General features: G+C 48.4%; 11 non-coding genes across 11 annotated transcripts; all 11 read left to right on the top strand.

Annotated features, from left to right (window-relative positions):
- Positions 1–728: 728 nt before the first annotated feature.
- On the top strand, positions 729–800 carry Trnas-acu (transfer RNA serine (anticodon ACU)). The gene has a single exon. It is a non-coding gene; the product is annotated as a tRNA-Ser (tRNA).
- A 407-nt stretch (positions 801–1,207) lies between these two features.
- Positions 1,208–1,279, top strand: Trnar-ucu (transfer RNA arginine (anticodon UCU)). The gene has a single exon. It is a non-coding gene; the product is annotated as a tRNA-Arg (tRNA).
- Positions 1,280–2,168: 889 nt separating this feature from the next.
- Positions 2,169–2,240, top strand: Trnas-acu (transfer RNA serine (anticodon ACU)). The gene has a single exon. It is a non-coding gene; the product is annotated as a tRNA-Ser (tRNA).
- Positions 2,241–3,611: 1,371 nt separating this feature from the next.
- On the top strand, positions 3,612–3,683 carry Trnas-acu (transfer RNA serine (anticodon ACU)). Its single transcript has one exon. It is a non-coding gene; the product is annotated as a tRNA-Ser (tRNA).
- Positions 3,684–5,525: 1,842 nt separating this feature from the next.
- On the top strand, positions 5,526–5,597 carry Trnas-acu (transfer RNA serine (anticodon ACU)). The gene has a single exon. It is a non-coding gene; the product is annotated as a tRNA-Ser (tRNA).
- A 407-nt stretch (positions 5,598–6,004) lies between these two features.
- Positions 6,005–6,076, top strand: Trnar-ucu (transfer RNA arginine (anticodon UCU)). The gene has a single exon. It is a non-coding gene; the product is annotated as a tRNA-Arg (tRNA).
- A 4,740-nt stretch (positions 6,077–10,816) lies between these two features.
- On the top strand, positions 10,817–10,888 carry Trnas-acu (transfer RNA serine (anticodon ACU)). Its single transcript has one exon. It is a non-coding gene; the product is annotated as a tRNA-Ser (tRNA).
- A 1,852-nt stretch (positions 10,889–12,740) lies between these two features.
- Positions 12,741–12,812, top strand: Trnas-acu (transfer RNA serine (anticodon ACU)). Its single transcript has one exon. It is a non-coding gene; the product is annotated as a tRNA-Ser (tRNA).
- A 3,292-nt stretch (positions 12,813–16,104) lies between these two features.
- Positions 16,105–16,176, top strand: Trnas-acu (transfer RNA serine (anticodon ACU)). The gene has a single exon. It is a non-coding gene; the product is annotated as a tRNA-Ser (tRNA).
- A 3,287-nt stretch (positions 16,177–19,463) lies between these two features.
- Trnas-acu (transfer RNA serine (anticodon ACU)) lies at positions 19,464–19,535 on the top strand. Its single transcript has one exon. It is a non-coding gene; the product is annotated as a tRNA-Ser (tRNA).
- An 893-nt stretch (positions 19,536–20,428) lies between these two features.
- Positions 20,429–20,500, top strand: Trnas-acu (transfer RNA serine (anticodon ACU)). Its single transcript has one exon. It is a non-coding gene; the product is annotated as a tRNA-Ser (tRNA).
- The last annotated feature ends 589 nt before the right edge of the window (positions 20,501–21,089 follow it).

Here is a 21,089-nt window from a genome sequence, read left to right as displayed (position 1 = left end):
CTTACTATATTATTCTGCGAAAGCATAGCGAGGGTCTCGGTTCTGGCAGCCTTGATGCCTAGGTCGCATAAGAGGGCTTGCCGCCAGTTACCCGCTCATGACAGGTTGTAGACGCTCAAGTCACGCCCCGGGGGTTGAAAAGAAGGTCCCCTTCTCCCCGTGTAGTCAGAGTGGCGCTGGCTGCCACCCTCAAGCGTCAGATACACTTCTAGCAAATAGAAATAGCACAGAAAGTGAAGGAGAACACAGTTGCCCAGATAGCCGAATTGGTAAGGCATTCGAGATCTAATCGAAAGGCGTGGGTTCGGTCCCCACTCTGGCGCGTGTTTTTCTTTCTTTCTTTCTTCTGTATATTTAAAAAAAGTTAACGTTATTAGCCGTAGTAAAAAAAAGAGCCTAACCACACCCCTATGCCTCCTTTGGCGTTGTAGACTGCCGACCTATCATCCTGTATTTCCTCAACGAGCCCCTTATTTCCTTACTATATTATTCTGCGAAAGCGTAGCGAGGGTCTCGGTTCTGGCAGCCTTGATGCCTAGGTAGCATAAGAGGGCTTCCCGCCAGTTACCCGCTCATGACAGGCCGTAGACACACAAGTGACGCCCCGGGGGTTGAAAAGAAGGGCCCCGTCTCCCCGTGTAGTCAGAGTGGCGCTGGCTGCAACCCTCAAGCGTCAGATACACTTCTAGCAAATATAAATAGCACAGAAAGTGAAGGAGAACACAGTCGCCCAGATAGCCGAATTGGTAAGGCATTCGAGAACTAATCAAAAGGCGTGGGTTCGGTCCCCACTCTGGGCGCGTGTTTTTCTTTCTTTCTTTCGTCCGTATGTTAAAAAAAAGAAAAGGTAACTTTATAACCCATAGTAAAAAAAGAGCCTAACTACACCCTTATGCCTCCTTTGGCGTTGTAGACTGCCGACCTATCTTTCTGTATTTCCTCAACGAGCCCCTCATTTCCTTACTATATTATTCTGCGAAAGCATAGCGAGGGTCTCGGTTCTGGCAGCCTTGATGCCTAGGTCGCATAAGAGGGCTTGCCGCCAGTTACCCGCTCATGACAGGCTGTAGACGCTCAAGTCACGCCCCGGGGTTGAAAAGAAGGTCCCCTTCTCCCCGTGTAGTCAGAGTGGCGCTGGCTGCCACCCTCAAGCGTCAGATACACTTCTAGCAAATATAAATAGCAAAAAGTGAAGGAGAACACAGTCGCCCAGATAGCCGAATTGGTAAGGCGTTCGAGATCTAATCGAAAGGCGTGGGTTCGGTCCCCACTCTGGGCGCGTGTTTTTCTTTCTTTCTTTCTTCTGTATATTTAAAAAAAAGTTAACGTTATTAACCGTAGTAAAAAAAGAGCCTAACCACACCCCTATGCCTCCTTTGGCATTGTAGACTGCCGACCTGTCTTTCTGTATTTCCTCAACGAGCCCCTCATATCCTTACTATATTATTCTGTGAAAGCATAGCGAGGGTCTCGGTTCTGGCAGCCTTGATGCCTAGGGAGCATAAGAGGGCTTCCCGCCAGTTACCCGCTCATGACAGGCTGTAGACGCTCAAGTCACGCCCGGGGGTTGAAAAGAAGGTTCCCTTCTCACCGTGTAGTCAGAGTGGCGCTGGCTGCCACCCTCAAGCGTCAGATACACTTCTAGCAAATATAAATAGCACAGAAAGTGAAGGAGAACACAGTCGCCCAGATAGCCGAATTGGTAAGGCATTCGAGATCTAATCGAAATACGTGGGTTCGGTCCCCACTCTGGGCGCGTGTTTTTCTTTCTTTCTTTCTTCCGTATATTTTTAAAAAAAGAAAAGGTAACTTTATTAACCGTAGTAAAAAAAGAGCCTAACCACACCCCTATGCCTCCTTTGGCATTGTAGACTGCCGACCTATCTTCCTGTATTTCCTCAACGAGCCCCTCATTTTCTTACTATATTATTCTGCGAAAGCGTAGCGAGGGTCTCGGTTCTGGCAGCCTTGATGCCTAGGTAGCATAAGAGGGCTTCCCGCCAGTTACCCGCTCATGACAGGCTGTAGACGCACAAGTCACGCCCCAGGGGTTAAAAAGAAGGGCCCCTTCTCCCCGTCTAGTCAGAGTGGCGCTGGCTGCAACCCTCAAGCGTCAGATACACTTCTAGGAAATATAAATAGCACAGAAAGTGAACGAGAACACAGTCGCCCAGATAGCCGAATTGGTAAGGCATTCGAGAACTAATCAAAAGGCGTGGGTTCGGTCCCCACTCTGGGCGCGTGTTTTTCTTTCTTTCTTTCTTCCGTATGTTAAAAAAAAGAAAAGGTAACTTTATTAACCATAGTAAAAAAAGAGCCTAACCACACCCTTATGCCTCCTTTGGCGTTGTAGACTGCCGACCTATCTTTCTGTATTTCCTCAACGAGCCCGTCATTTCCTTACTATATTATTCTGCGAAAGCATAGCGAGGGTCTCGGTTCTGGCAGCCTTGATGCCTAGGTCGCATAAGAGGGCTTGCCGCCAGTTACCCGCTCATGACAGGCTGTAGACGCTCAAGTCACGCCCCGGGGGTTGAAAAGAAGGTCCCCTTCTCCCCGTGTAGTCAGAGTGGCGCTGGCTGCCACCCACAAGCGTCAGATACACTTCTAGCAAATTTAAATAGCACAGAAAGTGAAGGAGAACACAGTCGCCCAGATAGCCGAATTGGTAAAGCGTTCGAGATCTAATCGAAAGGCGTGGGTTCGGTCCCCACTCTGGGCGCGTGTTTTTCTTTCTTTCTTTCTTCTGTATATTTAAAAAAAGTTAACGTTATTAACCGTAGTAAAAAAAGAGCCTAACCACACCCTTATGCCTCCTTTGGCATTGTAGACTGCCGACCTATCTTCCTGTATTTCCTCAACGAGCCCCTCATTTCCTTACTATATTATTCTGCGAAAGCGTAGCGAGGGTCTCGGTTCTGGCAGCCTTGATGCCTAGGTAGCATAAGAGGGCTTTACGCCAGTTACCCGCTCATGACAGGCTGTAGACGCACAAGTCACGCCCCGGGGGTTGAAAAGAAGGGCCCCTTCTCCCCGTGTAGTCAGAGTGGCGCTGGCTGCAACCCTCAAGCGTCAGATACACTTCTAGCAAATATAAATAGCACAGAAAGTGAAGGAGAACACAGTCGCCCAGATAGCCGAATTGGTAAGGCATTCGAGATCTAATCGAAATACGTGGGTTCGGTACCCACTCTGGGCGCGTGTTTTTCTTTCTTTCTTTCTTCCGTATATTTTTTAAAAAAGAAAAGGTAACTTTATTAACCGTAGTAAAAAAAGAGCCTAACCACACCCCTATGCCTCCTTTGGCATTGTAGACTGCCGACCTATCTTCCTGTATTTCCTCAACGAGCCCCTCATTTTCTTACTATATTATTCTGCGAAAGCGTAGCGAGGGTCTCGGTTCTGGCAGCCTTGATGCCTAGGTATCATAAGAGGGCTTCCCGCCAGTTACCCGCTCATGACAGGCTGTAGACGCACAAGTCACGCCCCAGGGGTTAAAAAGAAGGGCCCCTTCTCCCCGTCTAGTCAGAGTGGCGCTGGCTGCAACCCTCAAGCGTCAGATACACTTCTAGGAAATATAAATAGCACAGAAAGTGAACGAGAACACAGTCGCCCAGATAGCCGAATTGGTAAGGCATTCGAGAACTAATCAAAAGGCGTGGGTTCGGTCCCCACTCTGGGCGCGTGTTTTTCTTTCTTTCTTCCGTATGTTAAAAAAAAGAAAAGGTAACTTTATTAACCATAGTAAAAAAAGAGCCTAACCACACCCTTATACCTCCTTTGGCGTTGTAGACTGCCGACCTATCTTTCTGTATTTCCTCAACGAGCCCGTCATTTCCTTACTATATTATTCTGCGAAAGCATAGCGAGGGTCTCGGTTCTGGCAGCCTTGATGCCTAGGTCGCATAAGAGGGCTTGCCGCCAGTTACCCGCTCATGACAGGCTTTAGACGCTCAAGTCACGCCCCGGGGGTAGAAAAGAAGGTCCCCTTCTCCCCGTGTAGTCAGAGTGGCGCTGGCTGCCACCCACAAGCGTCAGATACACTTCTAGCAAATTTAAATAGCACAGAAAGTGAAGGAGAACACAGTCGCCCAGATAGCCGAATTGGTAAAGCGTTCGAGATCTAATCGAAAGGCGTGGGTTCGGTCCCCACTCTGGGCGCGTGTTTTTCTTTCTTTCTTTCTTCTGTATATTTAAAAAAAGTTAACGTTATTAACCGTAGTAAAAAAAGAGCCTAACCACACCCTTATGCCTCCTTTGGCATTGCAGACTGCCGACCTATCTTCCTGTATTTCCTCAACGAGCCCCTCATTTCCTTACTATATTATTCTGCGAAAGCGTAGCGAGGGTCTCGGTTCTGGCAGCCTTGATGCCTAGGTAGCATAAGAGGGCTTTACGCCAGTTACCCGCTCATGACAGGCTGTAGACGCACAAGTCACGCCCCGGGGGTTGAAAAGAAGGGCCCCTTCTCCCCGTGTAGTCAGAGTGGCGCTGGCTGGAACCCTCAAGCGTCAGATACACTTCTAGCAAATATAAATAGCACAGAAAGTGAAGGAGAACACAGTCGCCCTGATAGCCGAATTGGTAAGGCATTCGAGAACTAATCAAAAGGCGTGGGTTCGGTCCACACTCTGGGCGCGTGTTTTTCTTTCTTTCTTTCTTCCGTATGTTAAAAAAAAGAAAAGGTAACTTTATTAACCATAGTAAAAAAAGAGCCTAACCACACCCTTATGCCTCCTTTGGCATTGTAGACTGCCGACCTATCTTTCTGTATTTCCTCAACGAGCCCCTCATTTCCTTACTATATTATTCTGCGAAAGCATAGCGAGGGTCTCGGTTCTGGCAGCCTTGATGCCTAGGTCGCATAAGAGGGCTTGCCGCCAGTTACCCGCTCATGACAGGTTGTAGACGCTCAAGTCACGCCCCGGGGGTTGAAAAGAAGGTCCCCTTCTCCCCGTGTAGTCAGAGTGGCGCTGGCTGCCACCCTCAAGCGTCAGATACACTTCTAGCAAATATAAATAGCACAGAAAGTGAAGCAGAACACAGTCGCCCAGATAGCCGAATTGGAAAGGCATTCGAGATCTAATCGAAAGGCGTGGGTTCGGTCCCCACTCTGGGCGCGTGTTTTTCTTTCTTTCTTTCTTCTGTATATTTAAAAAAAGTTAACGTTATTAACCGTAGTAAAAAAAGAGCCTAACCACACCCCTATGCCTCCTTTGGCGTTGTAGACTGCCGACCTATCATCCTGTATTTCCTCAACGAGCCCCTCATTTCCTTACTATATTATTCTGCGAAAGCGTAGCGAGGGTCTCGGTTCTGGCAGCCTTGATGCCTAGGTAGCATAAGAGGGCTTCCCGCCAGTTACCCGCTCATGACAGGCCGTAGACACACAAGTGACGCCCCGGGGGTTGAAAAGAAGGGCCCCGTCTTCCCGTGTAGTCAGAGTGGCGCTGGCTGCAACCCTCAAGCGTCAGATACACTTCTAGCAAATATAAATAGCACAGAAAGTGAAGGAGAACACAGTCGCCCAGATAGCCGAATTGGTAAGGCATTCGAGAACTAATCAAAAGGCGTGGGTTCGGTCCCCACTCTGGGCGCGTGTTTTTCTTTCTTTCTTTCTTCCGTATGTTAAAAAAAAGAAAAGGTAACTTTATTAACCATAGTAAAAAAAGAGCCTAACCACACCCTTATGCCTCCTTTGGCGTTGTAGACTGCCGACCTATCTTTCTGTATTTCCTCAACGAGCCCCTCATTTCCTTACTATATTATTCTGCGAAAGCATAGCGAGGGTCTCGGTTCTGGCAGCCTTGATGCCTAGGTCGCATAAGAGGGCTTGCCGCCAGTTACCCGCTCATGACAGGCTGTAGACGCTCAAGTCACGCCCCGGGGTTGAAAAGAAGGTCCCCTTCTCCCCGTGTAGTCAGAGTGGCGCTGGCTGCCACCCTCAAGCGTCAGATACACTTCTAGCAAATATAAATAGCAAAAAGTGAAGGAGAACACAGTCGCCCAGATAGCCGAATTGGTAAGGCGTTCGAGATCTAATCGAAAGGCGTGGGTTCGGTCCCCACTCTGGGCGCGTGGTTTTCTTTCTTTCTTTCTTCCGTATATTAAAAAAAAGAAAAGGTAACTTTATTACCCGTAGTAAAAAAAGAGCCTAACCACACCCCTATGCCTCCTTTGGCATTGTAGACTGCCGACCTGTCTTTCTGTATTTCCTCAACGAGCCCCTCATATCCTTACTATATTATTCTGCAAAAGCATAGCGAGGGTCTCGGTTCTGGCAGCCTTGATGCCTAGGTAGCATAAGAGGGCTTCCCGCCAGGTACCCGCTCATGACAGGCTGTAGACGCACAAGTCACGCCCCGGGCGTTGAAAAGAAGGGCCCCTTCTCACCGTGTAGTCAGAGTGGCGCTGGCTGCCACCCTCAAGCGTCAGATATACTTCTAGCAAATATAAATAGCACAGAAAGTGAAGGAGAACACAGTCGCCCAGATAGCCGAATTGGTAAGGCATTCGAGATCTAATCGAAAGGCGTGGGTTCGGCCCCCACTCTGGGCGCGTTTTTCTTTCTTTCTTTCTTCCGTATATTAAAAAAAAAGAAAAGGTAACTTTATTAACCGTAGTAAAAAAAGAGCCTAACCACACCCCTATGCCTCCTTTGGCGTTGTAGACTGCCGACCTATCTTTCTGTATTTCCTCCACGAGCCCCTCATTTCCTTACTATATTATTCTGCGAAAGCATAGCGAGGGTCTCGGTTCTGGCAGCCTTGATGCCTAGGTCGCATAAGAGGGCTTGCCGCCAGTTACCCGCTCATGACAGGCTGTAGACGCTCAAGTCACGCCCCGGGGGTTGAAAAGAAGGTCCCCTTCTCCCCGTGTAGTCAGAGTGGCGCTGGCTGCCACCCTCAAGCGTCAGATACACTTCTAGCAAATATAAATAGCACAGAAAGTGAAGGAGAACAGAGTCGCCCAGATAGCCGAATTGGTAAGGCATTCGAGATCTAACCGAAAGGCGTGGGTTCGGTCCCCACTCTGGGCGCGTGTTTTTCTTTCTTTCTTTCTTCTGTATATTTAAAAAAAAGTTAACGTTATTAACCGTAGTAAAAAAAGAGCCTAACCACACCCCTATGCCTCCTTTGGCGTTGTAGACTGCCGACCTGTCTTTCTGTATTTCCTCAACGAGCCCCTCATATCCTTACTATATTATTCTGCCAAAGCATAGCGAGGGTCTCGGTTCTGGCAGCCTTGATGCCTAGGTAGCATAAGAGGGCTTCCCGCCAGTTACCCGCTCATGACAGGCTGTAGACGCTCAAGTCACGCCCCGGGGGTTGAAAAGAAGGTCCCCTTCTCACCGTGTAGTCAGAGTGGCGCTGGCTGCCACCCTCAAGCGTCAGATATACTTCTAGCAAATATAAATAGCACAGAAAGTGAAGGAGAACACAGTCGCCCAGATAGCCGAATTGGTAAGGCATTCGAGATCTAATCGAAATACGTGGGTTCGGTCCCCACTCTGGGCGCGTGTTTTTCTTTCTTTCTTTCTTCCGTATATTTTTAAAAAAAGAAAAGGTAACTTTATTAACCGTAGTAAAAAAAGAGCCTAACCACACCCCTATGCCTCCTTTGGCATTGTAGACTGCCGACCTATCTTCCTGTATTTCCTCAACGAGCCCCTCATTTCCATACTATATTATTCTGCGAAAGCGTAGCGAGGGTCTCGGTTCTGGCAGCCTTGATGCCTAGGTAGCATAAGAGGGCTTCCCGCCAGGTACCCGCTCATGACAGGCTGTAGACGCACAAGTCACGCCCCGGGCGTTGAAAAGAAGGGCCCCTTCTCACCGTGTAGTCAGAGTGGCGCTGGCTGCCACCCTCAAGCGTCAGATATACTTCTAGCAAATATAAATAGCACAGAAAGTGAAGGAGAACACAGTCGCCCAGATAGCCGAATTGGTAAGGCATTCGAGAACTAATCAAAAGGCGTGGGTTCGGTCCCCACTCGGGGCGCGTGTTTTTCTTTCTTTCTTTCTTCCGTATGTTAAAAAAAAAGAAAAGGTAACTTTATTAACCATAGTAAAAAAAGAGCCTAACAACACCCTTATGCCTCCTTTGGCGTTGTAGACTGCCGACCCATCTTTCTGTATTTCCTCAACGAGCCCGTCATTTCCTTACTATATTATTCTGCGAAAGCATAGCGAGGGTCTCGGTTCTGGCAGCCTTGATGCCTCGGTTGCATAAGAGGGCTTGCCGCCAGTTACCCGCTCATGACAGGCTGTAGACGCTCAAGTCACTCCCCGGGGGTTGAAAAGAAGGTCCCCTTCTCCCCGTGTAGTCAGAGTGGCGCTGGCTGCCACCCTCAAGCGTCAGATACACTTCTAGCAAATATAAATAGCACAGAAAGTGAACGAGAACACAGTCGCCCAGATAGCCGAATTGGTAAGGCATTCGAGAACTAATCAAAAGGCGTGGGTTCGGTCCCCACTCGGGGCGCGTGTTTTTCTTTCTTTCTTTCTTCCGTATGTTAAAAAAAAAGAAAAGGTAACTTTATTAACCATAGTAAAAAAAGAGCCTAACAACACCCTTATGCCTCCTTTGGCGTTGTAGACTGCCGACCCATCTTTCTGTATTTCCTCAACGAGCCCGTCATTTCCTTACTATATTATTCTGCGAAAGCATAGCGAGGGTCTCGGTTCTGGCAGCCTTGATGCCTCGGTTGCATAAGAGGGCTTGCCGCCAGTTACCCGCTCATGACAGGCTGTAGACGCTCAAGTCACTCCCCGGGGGTTGAAAAGAAGGTCCCCTTCTCCCCGTGTAGTCAGAGTGGCGCTGGCTGCCACCCTCAAGCGTCAGATACACTTCTAGCAAATATAAATAGCACAGAAAGTGAAGGAGAACACAGTTGCCCAGATAGCCGAATTGGTAAGGCATTCGAGATCTAATCGAAAGGCGTGGGTTCGGCCCCCACTCTGGGCGCGTTTTTCTTTCTTTCTTTCTTCCGTATATTAAAAAAAAAGAAAAGGTAACTTTATTAACCGTAGTAAAAAAAGAGCCTAACCACACCCCTATGCCTCCTTTGGCGTTGTAGACTGCCGACCTATCTTTCTGTATTTCCTCCACGAGCCCCTCATTTCCTTACTATATTATTCTGCGAAAGCATAGCGAGGGTCTCGGTTCTGGCAGCCTTGATGCCTAGGTCGCATAAGAGGGCTTGCCGCCAGTTACCCGCTCATGACAGGCTGTAGACGCTCAAGTCACGCCCCGGGGGTTGAAAAGAAGGTCCCCTTCTCCCCGTGTAGTCAGAGTGGCGCTGGCTGCCACCCTCAAGCGTCAGATACACTTCTAGCAAATATAAATAGCACAGAAAGTGAAGGAGAACAGAGTCGCCCAGATAGCCGAATTGGTAAGGCATTCGAGATCTAACCGAAAGGCGTGGGTTCGGTCCCCACTCTGGGCGCGTGTTTTTCTTTCTTTCTTTCTTCTGTATATTTAAAAAAAAGTTAACGTTATTAACCGTAGTAAAAAAAGAGCCTAACCACACCCCTATGCCTCCTTTGGCGTTGTAGACTGCCGACCTGTCTTTCTGTATTTCCTCAACGAGCCCCTCATATCCTTACTATATTATTCTGCCAAAGCATAGCGAGGGTCTCGGTTCTGGCAGCCTTGATGCCTAGGTAGCATAAGAGGGCTTCCCGCCAGTTACCCGCTCATGACAGGCTGTAGACGCTCAAGTCACGCCCCGGGGGTTGAAAAGAAGGTCCCCTTCTCACCGTGTAGTCAGAGTGGCGCTGGCTGCCACCCTCAAGCGTCAGATACACTTCTAGCAAAAATAAATAGCACAGAAAGTGAAGGAGAACACAGTCGCCCATATAGCCGAATTGGTAAGGCATTCGAGAACTAATCAAAAGGCGTGGGTTCGGTCCCCACTCTGGGCGCGTGTTTTTCTTTCTTTCTTCCGTATGTTAAAAAAAAGAAAAGGTAACTTTATTAACCATAGTAAAAAAAGAGCCTAACCACACCCTTATGCCTCCTTTGGCGTTGTAGACTGCCGACCTATCTTTCTGTATTTCCTCAACGAGCCCCTCATTTCCTTACTATATTATTCTGCGAAAGCATAGCGAGGGTCTCGGTTCTGGCAGCCTTGATGCCTAGGTCGCATAAGAGGGCTTGCCGCCAGTTACCCGCTCATGACAGGCTGTAGACGCTCAAGTCACGCCCCGGGGGTTGAAAAGAAGGTCCCCTTCTCACCGTGTAGTCAGAGTGGCGCTGGCTGCCACCCTCAAGCGTAAGATACACTTCTAGCAAATATAAATAGCACAGAAAGTGAAGGAGAACACAGTCGCCCAGATAGCCGAATTGGTAAGGCATTCGAGATCTAATCGAAATACGTGGGTTCGGTCCCCACTCTGGGCACGAGTTTTTCTTTCTTTCTTTCTTCCGTATATTTTTAAAAAAAGAAAAGGTAACTTTATTAACTGTAGTAAAAAAAGAGCCTAACCACACCCCTATGCCTCCTTTGGCATTGTAGACTGCCGACCTATCTTCCTGTATTTCCTCAACGAGCCCCTCATTTCCTTACTATATTATTCTGCGAAAGCGTAGCGATGGTCTCGGTTCTGGCAGCCTTGATGCCTAGGTAGCATAAGAGGGCTTCCCGCCAGTTACCCGCTCATGACAGGCTGTAGACGCACAAGTCACGCCCCGGGGGTTGAAAAGAAGGGCCCCTTCTCCCCGTCTAGTCAGAGTGGCACTGGCTGCAACCCTCAAGCGTCAGATACACTTCTAGGAAATATAAATAGCACAGAAAGTGAACGAGAACACAGTCGCCCAGATAGCCGAATTGGTAAGGCATTCGAGAACTAATCAAAAGGCGTGGGTTCGGTCCCCACTCTGGGCGCGTGTTTTTCTTTCTTTCTTTCTTCTGTATATTTAAAAAAAAGTTAACGTTATTAACCGTAGTAAAAAAAGAGCCTAACCACACCCCTATGCCTCCTTTGGCATTGTAGACTGCCGACCTGTCTTTCTGTATTTCCTCAACGAGCCCCTCATATCCTTACTATATTATTCTGTGAAAGCATAGCGAGGGTCTCGGTTCTGGCAGCCTTGATGCCTAGGTAGCATAAGAGGGCTTCCCGCCAGTTACCCGCTCATGACAGGCTGTAGACGCTCAAGTCACGCCCCGGGGGTTGAAAAGAAGGTCCCCTTCTCACCGTGTAGTCAGAGTGGCGCTGGCTGCCACCCTCAAGCGTCAGATACACTTCTAGCAAATATAAATAGCACAGAAAGTGAAGGAGAACACAGTCGCCCAGATAGCCGAATTGGTAAGGCATTCGAGATCTAATCGAAATACGTGGGTTCGGTCCCCACTCTGGGCGCGTGTTTTTCTTTCTTTCTTTCTTCTGTATATTTAAAAAAAAGTTAACGTTATTAACCGTAGTAAAAAAAGAGCCTAACCACACCCCTATGCCTCCTTTGGCATTGTAGACTGCCGACCTGTCTTTCTGTATTTCCTCAACGAGCCCCTCATATCCTTACTATATTATTCTGTGAAAGCATAGAGAGGGTCTCGGTTCTGGCAGCCTTGATGCCTAGGTAGCATAATAGGGCTTCCCGCCAGTTACCCGCTCATGACAGGCTGTAGACGCTCAAGTCACGCACCGGGGGTTGAAAAGAAGGTCCCCTTCTCACCGTGTAGTCAGAGTGGCGCTGGCTGCCACCCTCAAGCGTCAGATATACTTCTAGCAAATATAAATAGCACAGAAAGTGAAGGAGAACACAGTCGCCCAGATAGCCGAATTGGTAAGGCATTCGAGATCTAATCGAAATACGTGGGTTCGGTCCCCACTCTGGGCGCGTGTTTTTCTTTCTTTCTTTCTTCCGTATATTTTTAAAAAAAGAAAAGGTAACGTTATTAACCATAGTAAAAAAAGAGCCTAACAACACCCCTATGCCTCCTTTGGCGTTGTAGACTGCCGACCTATCTTTTTGTATTTCCTCAACGAGCCCCTCATTTCCTTACTATATTATTCTGCGAAACCGTAGCGAGGGTCTCGGTTCTGGCAGCCTTGATGCCTAGGTAGCATAAGGGGGCTTCCCGCCAGTTACCCGCTCATGACAGGCTGTAGACGCTCAAGTCACGCCCCGGGGGTTGAAAAGAAGGTCCCCTTCTCACCGTGTAGTCAGAGTGGCGCTGGCTGCCACCCTCAAGCGTAAGATACACTTCTAGCAAATATAAATAGCACAGAAAGTGAAGGAGAACACAGTCGCCCAGATAGCCGAATTGGTAAGGCATTCGAGATCTAATCGAAATACGTGGGTTCGGTCCCCACTCTGGGCACGAGTTTTTCTTTCTTTCTTTCTTCCGTATATTTTTAAAAAAAGAAAAGGTAACTTTATTAACTGTAGTAAAAAAAGAGCCTAACCACACCCCTATGCCTCCTTTGGCATTGTAGACTGCCGACCTATCTTCCTGTATTTCCTCAACGAGCCCCTCATTTCCTTACTATATTATTCTGCGAAAGCGTAGCGATGGTCTCGGTTCTGGCAGCCTTGATGCCTAGGTAGCATAAGAGGGCTTCCCGCCAGTTACCCGCTCATGACAGGCTGTAGACGCACAAGTCACGCCCCGGGGGTTGAAAAGAAGGGCCCCTTCTCCCCGTCTAGTCAGAGTGGCACTGGCTGCAACCCTCAAGCGTCAGATACACTTCTAGGAAATATAAATAGCACAGAAAGTGAACGAGAACACAGTCGCCCAGATAGCCGAATTGGTAAGGCATTCGAGAACTAATCAAAAGGCGTGGGTTCGGTCCCCACTCTGGGCGCGTGTTTTTCTTTCTTTCTTTCTTCTGTATATTTAAAAAAAAGTTAACGTTATTAACCGTAGTAAAAAAAGAGCCTAACCACACCCCTATGCCTCCTTTGGCATTGTAGACTGCCGACCTGTCTTTCTGTATTTCCTCAACGAGCCCCTCATATCCTTACTATATTATTCTGTGAAAGCATAGCGAGGGTCTCGGTTCTGGCAGCCTTGATGCCTAGGTAGCATAAGAGGGCTTCCCGCCAGTTACCCGCTCATGACAGGCTGTAGACGCTCAAGTCACGCCCCGGGGGTTGAAAAGAAGGTCCCCTTCTCACCGTGTAGTCAGAGTGGCGCTGGCTGCCACCCTCAAGCGTCAGATACACTTCTAGCAAATATAAATAGCACAGAAAGTGAAGGAGAACACAGTCGCCCAGATAGCCGAATTGGTAAGGCATTCGAGATCTAATCGAAATACGTGGGTTCGGTCCCCACTCTGGGCGCGTGTTTTTCTTTCTTTCTTTCTTCTGTATATTTAAAAAAAAGTTAACGTTATTAACCGTAGTAAAAAAAGAGCCTAACCACACCCCTATGCCTCCTTTGGCATTGTAGACTGCCGACCTGTCTTTCTGTATTTCCTCAACGAGCCCCTCATATCCTTACTATATTATTCTGTGAAAGCATAGAGAGGGTCTCGGTTCTGGCAGCCTTGATGCCTAGGTAGCATAATAGGGCTTCCCGCCAGTTACCCGCTCATGACAGGCTGTAGACGCTCAAGTCACGCACCGGGGGTTGAAAAGAAGGTCCCCTTCTCACCGTGTAGTCAGAGTGGCGCTGGCTGCCACCCTCAAGCGTCAGATATACTTCTAGCAAATATAAATAGCACAGAAAGTGAAGGAGAACACAGTCGCCCAGATAGCCGAATTGGTAAGGCATTCGAGATCTAATCGAAATACGTGGGTTCGGTCCCCACTCTGGGCGCGTGTTTTTCTTTCTTTCTTTCTTCCGTATATTTTTAAAAAAAGAAAAGGTAACGTTATTAACCATAGTAAAAAAAGAGCCTAACAACACCCCTATGCCTCCTTTGGCGTTGTAGACTGCCGACCTATCTTTTTGTATTTCCTCAACGAGCCCCTCATTTCCTTACTATATTATTCTGCGAAACCGTAGCGAGGGTCTCGGTTCTGGCAGCCTTGATGCCTAGGTAGCATAAGGGGGCTTCCCGCCAGTTACCCGCTCATGACAGGCTGTAGACGCACAAGTCATGCCCCGGGGATTGAAAAGAAGGGCCCCTTCTCCCCGTCCAGTCAGAGTGGCGCTGGCTGCAACCATCAAGCGTCAGATACACTTCTAGGAAATATAAATAGCACAGAAAGTGAAGGAGAACACAGTCGCCCAGATAGCCGAATTGGTAAGGCATTCGAGAACTAATAAAAAGGCGTGGGTTCGGTCCCCACTCTGGGCGCGTGTTTTTCTTTCTTTCTTTCTTCCGTATGTTAAAAAAAAGAAAAGGTAACTTTATTAACCATAGTAAAAAAAGAGCCTAACCACACCCTTATGCCTCCTTTGGCGTTGTAGACTGCCGACCTATCTTTCTGTATTTCCTCAACGAGCCCCTCATTTCCTTACAATATTATTCTGCGAAAATATAGCGAGGGTCTCGGTTCTGGCAGCCTTGATGCCTAGGTCGCATAAGAGGGCTTGCCGCCAGTTACCCGCTCATGACAGGCTGTAGACGCTCAAGTCACGCCCCGGGGGTTGAAAAGAAGGTCCCCTTCTCCCCGTGTAGTCAGAGTGGCGCTGGCTGCCACCCTCAAGCGTCAGATACACTTCTAGCAAATATAAATAGCACAGAAAGTGAAGGAGAACACAGTTGCCCAGATAGCCGAATTGGTAAGGCATTCGAGATCTAATCGAAAGGCGTGGGTTCGGTCCCCACTCTGGGCGCGTTTTTCTTTCTTTCTTTCTTCCGTATATTAAAAAAAAAGAAAAGGTAACTTTATTAACCGTAGTAAAAAAAGAGCCTAACCACACCCCTATGCCTCCTGTGGCGTTGTAGACTGCCGACCTATCTTTCTGTATTTCCTCCACGAGCCCCTCATTTCCTTACTATATTATTCTGCGAAAGCATAGCGAGGGTCTCGGTTCTGGCAGCCTTGATGCCTAGGTCGCATAAGAGGGCTTGCCGCCAGTTACCCGCTCATGACAGGCTGTAGACGCTCAAGTCACGCCCCGGGGGTTGACAAGAAGGTCCCCTTCTCCCCGTGTAGTCAGAGTGGCGCTGGCTGCCACCCTCAAGCGTCAGATACACTTCTAGCAAATATAAATAGCACAGAAAGTGAAGGAGAACACAGTCGCCCAGATAGCCGAATTGGTAAGGAATTCGAGATCTAACCGAAAGGCGTGGGTTCGGTCCCCACTCTGGGCGCGTGTTTTTCTTTCTTTCTTTCTTCTGTATATTTCAAAAAAAGTTAACGTTATTAACCGTAGTAAAAAAAGAGCCTAACCACACCCCTATGCCTCCTTTGGCATTGTAGACTGCCGACCTGTCTTTCTGTATTTCCTCAACGAGCCCCTCATATCCTTACTATATTATTCTGCCATAGCATAGCGAGGGTCTCGGTTCTGGCAGCCTTGATGCCTAGGTAGCATAAGAGGGCTTCCCGCCAGTTACCCGCTCATGACAGGCTGTAGACGCTCAAGTCACGCCGCGGGGGTTGAAAAGAAGGTCCCCTTCTCACCGTGTAGTCAGAGTGGCGCTGGCTGCCACCCTCAAGCGTCAGATACACTTCTAGCAAAAATAAATAGCACAGAAAGTGAAGGAGAACACAGTCGCCCAGATAGCCGAATTGGTAAGGCATTCGAGATCTAATCGAAAGGCGTGGGGTCAACCCCCACTCTGGGCGCGTGTTTTTCTTTCTTTCTTTCTTCCGTATATTTAAAAAAAAGAAAAGGTAACTTTATTAACCGTAGTAAAAAAAGAGCCTAACCACACCCCTATGCCTCCTTTGGCGTTGTAGACTGCCGACCTATCTTCCTGTATTTCCTCAACGAGCCCCTCATTTCCTTACTATATTATTCTGCGAAACCGTAGTGAGGGTCTCGGTTCTGGCAGCCTTGATGCCTAGGTAGCATAAGAGGGCTTCCCGCCAGTTACCCGCTCATGACAGGCTGTAGACGCACAAGTCACGCCCCGGGGATTCAAAAGAAGGGCCCCTTCTCCCCGTCCAGTCAGAGTGGCGCTGGCTGCAACCATCAAGCGTCAGATACACTTCTAGGAAATATAAATAGCACAGAAAGTTAAGGAGAACACAGTCGCCCAGATAGCCGAATTGGTAAGGCATTCGAGAACTAATCAAAAGGCGTGGGTTCGGTCCCCACTCTGGGCGCGTGTTTTTCTTTCTTTCTTTCTTCCGTATGTTAAAAAAAAGAAAAGGTAACTTTATTAACCATAGTAAAAAAAGAGCCTAACCACACCCTTATGCCTCCTTTGGCGTTGTAGACTGCCGACCTATCTTTCTGTATTTCCTCAACGAGCCCCTCATTTCCTTACAATATTATTCTGCGAAAGCATAGCGAGGGTCTCGGTTCTGGCAGTCTTGATGCCTAGGTCGCATAAGAGGGCTTGCCGCCAGTTACCCGCTCATGACAGGCTGTAGACGCTCAAGTGACGCCCCGGGGGTTGAAAAGAAGGTCCCCTTCTCCCCGTGTAGTCAGAGTGGCGCTGGCTGCCACCCTCAAGCGTCAGATACACTTCTAGCAAATATAAATAGCACAGAAAGTGAAGGAGAACACAGTTGCCCAGATAGCCGAATTGGTAAGGCATTCGAGATCTAATCGAAAGGCGTGGGTTCGGTCCCCACTCTGGGCGCGTTTTTCTTTCTTTCTTTCTTCCGTATATTAAAAAAAAAGAAAAGGTAACTTTATTAACCGTAGTAAAAAAAGAGCCTAACCACACCCCTATGCCTCCTTTGGCGTTGTAGACTGCCGACCTATCTTTCTGTATTTCCTCCACGAGCCCCTCATTTCCTTACTATATTATTCTGCGAAAGCATAGCGAGGGTCTCGGTTCTGGCAGCCTTGATGCCTAGGTCGCATAAGAGGGCTTGCCGCCAGTTACCCGCTCATGACAGGCTGTAGACGCTCAAGTCACGCCCCGGGGGTTGAAAAGAAGGTCCCCTTCTCCCCGTGTAGTCAGAGTGGCGCTGGCTGCCACCCTCAAGCGTCAGATACACTTCTAGCAAATATAAATAGCACAGAAAGTGAAGGAGAACACAGTCGCCCAGATAGCCGAATTGGTAATGCATTCGAGATCTAACCGAAAGGCGTGGGTTCGGTCCCCACTCTGGGCGCGTGTTTTTCTTTCTTTCTTTCTTCTGTATATTTAAAAAAAAGTTAACGTTATTAACCGTAGTAAAAAAAGAGCCTAACCACACCCCTATGCCTCCTTTGGCGTTGTAGACTGCCGACCTGTCTTTCTGTATTTCCTCAACGAGCCCCTCATATCCTTACTATATTATTCTGCCAAAGCATAGCGAGGGTTTCGGTTCTGGCAGACTTGATGCCTAGGTAGCATAAGAGGGCTTCCCGCCAGTTACCCGCTCATGACAGGCTGTAGACGCTCAAGTCACGCCCCGGGGGTTGAAAAGAAGGTCCCCTTCTCACCGTGTAGTCAGAGTGGCGCTGGCTGCCACCCTCAAGCGTCAGATACACTTCTAGCAGAAATAAATAGCACAGAAAGTGAAGGAGAACACAGCTGCCCAGATAGCCGAATTGGTAAGGCATTCGAGATTTAATCGAAATACGTGGGTTCGGTCCCCACTATGGGCGCGTGTTTTTCTTTCTTTCTTTCTTCTGTATATTTAAAAAAAAGTTAACGTTATTAACCGTAGTAAAAAAAGAGCCTAACCACACCCCTATGCCTCCTTTGGCGTTGTAGACTGCCGACCTATCTTCTGTATTTCCTCAACGAGCCCCTCATTTCCTTACTATATTATTCTGCGAAAGCATAACGAGGGTCTCGGTTCTGGCAGCCTTGATGCCTAGGTTGCATAAGAGGGCTTGCCGCCAGTTACCCGCTCATGACAGGCTGTAGACGCTCAAGTCACGCCCCGGGGGTTGAAAAGAAGGTCCCCTTCTCCCCGTGTAGCCAGAGTGGCGCTGGCTGCCACCCTCAAGCGTCAGATACACTTGTAGCAAATATAAATAGCACAGAAAGTGAAGGAGAACACTGTCGCCCAGATAGCCGAATTGGTAAGGCATTCGAGATCTAACCGAAAGGCGTGGGTTCGGTCCCCACTCTGGGCGCGTGTTTTTCTTTCTTTCTTTCTTCTGTATATTTTAAAAAACGTTAACGTTATTAATCGTAGTAAAAAAAGAGCCTAACCACACCCCTATGCCTCCTTTGGCATTGTAGACTGCCGACCTGTCTTTCTGTATTTCCTCAACGAGCCCCTCATATCCTTACTATATTATTCTGTGAAAGCATAGCGAGGGTCTCGGTACTGGCAGCCTTGAAGCCTAGGTAGCATAAGAGGGCTTCCCGCCAGTTACCCGCTCATGACAGGCTGTAGACGCTCAAGTCACGCCCCGGGGGTTGAAAAGAAGGTCCCCTTCTCACCGTGTAGTCAGAGTGGCGCTGGCTGCCACCCTCAAGCGTCAGATACACTTCTAGCAAATATAAATAGCACAGAAAGTGAAGGAGAACACAGTCGCCCAGATAGCCGAATTGGTAAGGCATTCGAGATCTAATCGAAATACGTGGGTTCGGTCCCCACTCTGGGCGCGTGTTTTTCTTTCTTTCTTTCTTCTGTATATTTAAAAAAAAAGTTAACGTTAATAACCGTAGTAAAAAAAGAGCCTAACCACACCCCTATGCCTCCTTTGGCATTTTAGACTGCCGACCTGTCTTTCTGTATTTCCTCAACGAGCCCCTCATATCCTTACTATATTATTCTGTGAAAGCATAGCGAGGGTCTCGGTGCTGGCAGCCTTGATGCCTAGGTAGCATAAGAGGGCTTCCCGCCAGTTACCCGCTCATGACAGGCTGTAGACGCTCAAGTCACGCCCCGGGGGTTGAAAAGAAGGTCCCCTTCTCACCGTTTAGTCAGAGTGGCGCTGGCTGCCACCCTCAAGCGTCAGATACACTTCGGGCAAATATAAATAGCACAGAAAGTGAAGGAGAACACAGTCGCCCAGATAGCCGAATTGGTAAGGCATTCGAGATCTAATCGAAATACGTGGGTTCGGTCCCCACTCTGGGCGCGTGTTTTTCTTTCTTTCTTTCTTCCGTATATTTTTAAAAAAAGAAAAGGTAACTTTATTAACCGTAGTAAAAAAAGAGCCTAACCACACCCCTATGCCTCCTTTGGCATTGTAGACTGCCGACCTATCTTCCTGTATTTCCTCAACGAGCCCCTCATTTCCTTACTATATTATTCTGCGAAAGCGTAGCGAGGGTCTCGGTTCTGGCAGCCTTGATGCCTAGGTAGCATAAGAGGGCTTCCCGCCAGTTACCCGCTCATGACAGGCTGTAGACGCACAAGTCACGCCCCGGGGGTTGAAAAGAAGGGCCCCTTCTCCCCGTCTAGTCAGAGTGGCGCTGGCTGCAACCCTCAAGCGTCAGATACACTTCTAGGAAATATAAATAGCACAGAAAGTGAACGAGAACACAGTCGCCCAGATAGCCGAATTGGTAAGGCATTCGAGAACTAATCAAAAGGCGTGGGTTCGGTCCCCACTCTGGGCGCGTGTTTTTCTTTCTTTCTTTCTTCCGTATGTTAAAAAAAAGAAAAGGTAACTTTATTAACCATAGTAAAAAAAGAGCCTAACCACACCCTTATGCCTCCTTTGGCGTTGTAGACTGCCGACCTATCTTTCTGTATTTCCTCAACGAGCCCGTCATTTCCTTACTATATTATTCTGCGAAAGCATAGCGAGGGTCTCGGTTCTGGCAGCCTTGATGCCTAGGTCGCATAAGAGGGCTTGCCGCCAGTTACCCGCTCATGACAGGCTGTAGACGCTCAAGTCACGCCCCGGGGGTTGAAAAGAAGGTCCCCTTCTCCCCGTGTAGTCAGAGTGGCGCTGGGTGCCACCCTCAAGCGTCAGATACACTTCTAGCAATTATAAATAGCACAGAAAGTGAAGGAGAACACAGTCGCCCAGATAGCCGAATTGGTAAGGCATTCGAGATCTAACCGAAAGGCGTGGGTTCGGTCCCCACTCTGGGCGCGTGTTTTTCTTTCTTTCTTTCTTCCGTATATTTTAAAAAAAGAAAAGGTAACTTTATTAACCGTAGTAAAAAAAGAGCCTAACCACACCCCTATGCCTCCTTTGGCATTGTAGACTGCCGACCTATCTTCCTGTATTTCCTCAACGAGCCCCTCATTTCCTTACTATATTATTCTGCGAAAGCGTAGCGAGGGTCTCGGTTCTGGCAGCCTTGATGCCTAGGTAGCATAAGAGGGCTTCCCGCCAGTTACCCGCTCATGACAGGCTGTAGACGCACAAGTCACGCCCCGGGGGTTGAAAAGAAGGGCCCCTTCTCCCCGTCAAGTCAGAGTGGCGCTGGCTGCAACCCTCAGGCGTCAGATACAATTCTAGGAAATATAAATAGCACAGAAAGTGAAGGAGAACACAGTCGCCCAGATAGCCGAATTGGTAAGGCATTCGAGAACTAATCAAAAGGCGTGGGTTCGGTCCCCACTCTGGGCGCGTGTTTTTCTTTCTTTCTTCCGTATGTTAAAAAAAAGAAAAGGTAACTTTATTTACCATAGTAAAAAAAGAGCCTAACCACACCCTTATGCCTCCTTTGGCGTTGTAGACTGCCGACCTATCTTTCTGTATTTCCTCAACGAGCCCCTCATTTCCTTACTATATTCTTCTGCGAGAGCATAGCGAGGGTCTCGGTTCTGGCAGCCTTGATGCCTAGGTCGCATAAGAGGGCTTGCCGCCAGCTACCCGCTCATGACAGGCTGTAGACGCTCAAGTCACGCCCCGGGGGTTGAAAAGAAGGTCCCCTTCTCCCCGTGTAGTCAGAGTGGCGCTGGGTGCCACCCTCAAGCGTCAGATACACTTCTAGCAATTATAAATAGCACAGAAAGTGAAGGAGAACACAGTCGCCCAGATAGCCGAATTGGTAAGGCATTCGAGATGTAACCGAAAGGCGTGGGTTCGGTCCCCACTCTGGGCGCGTGTTTTTCTTTCTTTCTTTCTTCTGTATATTTAAAAAAAATTAACGTTATTAACCGTAGTAAAAAAAGAGCCTAACCACACCCCTATGCCTCCTTTGGCATTGTAGACT

This window comes from Haemaphysalis longicornis, unplaced genomic scaffold, assembly GCF_048455015.1.
Source record: "Haemaphysalis longicornis isolate Haplotype H1 unplaced genomic scaffold, Haemaphysalis longicornis Haplotype H1 scaffold_5, whole genome shotgun sequence".
NCBI lineage: Eukaryota > Metazoa > Arthropoda > Arachnida > Ixodida > Ixodidae > Haemaphysalis > Haemaphysalis longicornis.
The sequence above is the reverse complement of the archived record's forward strand: the minus strand, read 5'-3'. Positions and strand labels throughout refer to the sequence as shown.